General features: G+C 42.3%; 1 pseudogene; it reads left to right on the top strand.

Moving 5' to 3' along the window:
• Window positions 1-2,235: 2,235 nt before the first annotated feature.
• LOC102860198 lies at window positions 2,236-2,698 on the top strand (annotated as a pseudogene).
• Window positions 2,699-3,050: the final 352 nt, after the last annotated feature.

The following is a 3,050-nucleotide window of genomic DNA, read 5'->3' as shown; positions in this document are numbered from 1 at the left end:
TCCTTACAACATGTCCAAAGTATGTCAGACGAAGCCTCAGAATCCTTGCCTCCAAGGAGCAGCCTGGTTTAACCCTCTCCAGGAAGAATCTCTTTGTTTTCTTGGCAGTCCATGGTACATTCAATACTCTTCTCCAGCACCACAACTCAAAGGAATCAATTCTCCTTCTATCCTCCTTAAGTCATTGTCCAAGCCCTAAATGCCGTTTTATCCTGTGCCAACCTCACCGTCTCAAACACACACATTCCCACCACTCCACTCACAGAACCGATCCATCTCATCGAGGGTCTTTCTCTCTTGCACTGTCCCTCCACTCTCCCAAACATGATGTCCCTCTCCAAGGACCAGTCCAAAGTATGTCAGGTGAAGCTTCAGAATCCTTGACAACAAGGAGCATTCTGGCTTCACCTTCTCCAGGTCAAACCTGTTTGTTCTCCTAGCAGTCCATGGTATAGTCAACACTCTTCTCCAGCACCGCAGCTCAAAGATATCAATTCTCTTTTTATCATACCTAGTCACTGTCTAACTCTTCCATGCATAGCACACAATTGGGAAGATTATAGCCTGGATCAAGTGCACCTTCGTCTCCAGCCTGACATTGTTGCTCTTCAGTACTTTTGAGAGGTCCCTAACAGTTGACTTTCCCAAAGCAATTCGTCTCCTGATTTCCTGGCTGCTGTTACCAAGAGTATTGACTGTGGAACCAAGTAAACTAAAACTGTTAACTATCTCAATTACCTCTCCATTCATACCGATGCTGCCAATTGGCCCAGTGGTAAGATGTTTTGTTTTCTTGATGTTGAGCTTCAGTCCATATTGAAGACTGCAGTCCTTGACCTTCTGCAGCAAGCACTTCAGGTCCCCCTCAGTTTCAGTAAGCAGGGTGTGTCATCTGCATAATGCAGGTTGTTGATGACTGTCCAACCAATCCTGATGCCACAGTCCTCCTCATACAGCCCAGAGTCTCAGATGATCTGTTTTGCATGTTGTTGTTGTTGTTGTTATGTGCCATCGAATCACTTGCGACTCATAGCGACCCTATGTACAACAGCCCTAAACTCCGCTCTGTCCTGTGCCAATTGCACTGTCTCTGACACTCCCATCCCAATTATCCCAGTCACTGAATCAATCCACCTCATAGAGGGCCTTCCTCTCCTGCGCGTGCGCGCTGTTCTGCATACAGATTGAAAAGGAATGGAGAAAAAAATACACCCTCGATGAACCCCCTTCTTGATTTTTAACCATGTAGTGTCTCCTTGTTCTGTTCTGACAACTGCCTCTTGGTCCACGTATAGGTTTCGCATTAGCACAATAAAATATTCTGGGATTCCCATTCTTCTCAGAGTCAATCACAGTTTGCTGTGATCCACACAGTCAAAAGCCTTTGCATAGTCAATGAAGCACAAATAAGCATTTCTCTGGTATTCTCTGCTTTCTGCTAAGATCTAACATTAACTATAAGATCCCTAGTACCACAACCTCTTTTAAATCCAGCCTGCACATCTGGCAATTCTCTGTTGACATATTGTTCCAAACGTTTTGGATAATTTTCAGCAGAATCTTGTGTGCATGTGATAGTAATGATATTGTTCAATAATTTCCACACTCTGTTGGAGTGGGAACAAATGTCAATCTCTTCCAGTCAGTTGGCCAGCTGGCTGTCCTCCAGATTTCTTGGCACAACTTAGCGAGCTCACCCAGGGCAGTGTCTGTTGAAATAAATCAATTGGAATGCTGTCAACCCCTGGAGCCTTGTTTTTTTGTGAATTTCTTCAAAACAACTTGAACTTCCTCCTTCATCACCGTAAGTTCTTGCTCATATATTATTTCATTAAATTCTTCTGTGTCAGCCAATTCCTTCTGATACAGTGACTCTGTGTATTCTATCTTCTCTTGATACTTCCTGGATCATTTAACATTCTACCCAAAGTATCCTTAAGTATTGCCACAAGGGGCTTGAATTTGTTTCTCAAATCCTTCAGCTTAAGAAACACTGAGAGAGTTGGCCCTTTTGATTTTCTGACTCCAGCTCTCTGCACATTTCATTATAGTACCTTGCTTAGTCATCCCAGAGCTGCCTTCATTAAACTTCAAATAAAATTATTTTTAAAGCCCCTCCCTCCTTCCACGTGACCACCGCCATCATGCTCTGAGGGATCCTTGGGTGTAAGGGTATCTCGTGGCTGCAGAAAATTACACGTGTGGCATCTGGGGATATGACTAAAATTAACTACCATGTCCTCTGAAGAAGGGAAATTTTTGTGGGAGGGCTCAATTTCAACACAGATGAAACAAACCTTGGAAGATCACTTACCCACCTTTGGGTCTACTGCTGAAGTGGTGGTGGTGTTTAAAGAACAAGAGACTCAGCGAACTTGGAGTTTTGGTTTATGACTTTCACCAGTCTAGCAGAAACTACAGATGCCATGTGAGCCAAGAATGGAAAATCCATGATGGTCATCAGATCTGTGTATGATGCAGGCAAGTCAACTTGGGGACCCAGAGGGAGTGCCTTTAGTGTGGTTGGTGACAGCTACTCTAGAGGCAGTGAGAATCAAGCCTATGGGGGCAGCAGATATGATAGCCAACCTGGAGATATAGATATGGTTATAAAAGGTCCAGAGACTATGGCGGCAGAAGCCAGGGTGGTTATGACCATTACTCTGGAGGAAATTACAGAGATAATTAAGACAACTGACATGAGGCACGTATGTATAACATAGATACACAAGCAATGATTCTTCTGATCGGGATAGTCTTTCAAAGTGGCTGTATTTATAAAAGATTTTTGGAGCCACACTTAAACATTTGTTTTAGTCTATCAACTTCTATTTTTTTAATTTTTTTACTTGAGCTCCTAGTATTGTTTTTTAAACCCTTTTCATAAATGACATAGGATTTTTAAACCCTTTTCTTCCATTTAGAGACAGATTTTGTGATATTTCTAAATTCTTAGTATTTTTTGTTTTACCAGTTTTGCAGTTTCGTGGGGATTTTGTATTTGTCTTTCATGTCTGTTTTTTTTTTTAAGCACTCAAATTTTTGGTGAT

Source organism: Elephantulus edwardii, unplaced genomic scaffold, assembly GCF_000299155.1.
Source record: "Elephantulus edwardii isolate Elephantulus edwardi_28Jun2011 unplaced genomic scaffold, EleEdw1.0 scaffold00043, whole genome shotgun sequence".
Lineage (NCBI taxonomy): Eukaryota > Metazoa > Chordata > Mammalia > Macroscelidea > Macroscelididae > Elephantulus > Elephantulus edwardii.
The sequence above is the reverse complement of the archived record's forward strand: the minus strand, read 5'-3'. Positions and strand labels throughout refer to the sequence as shown.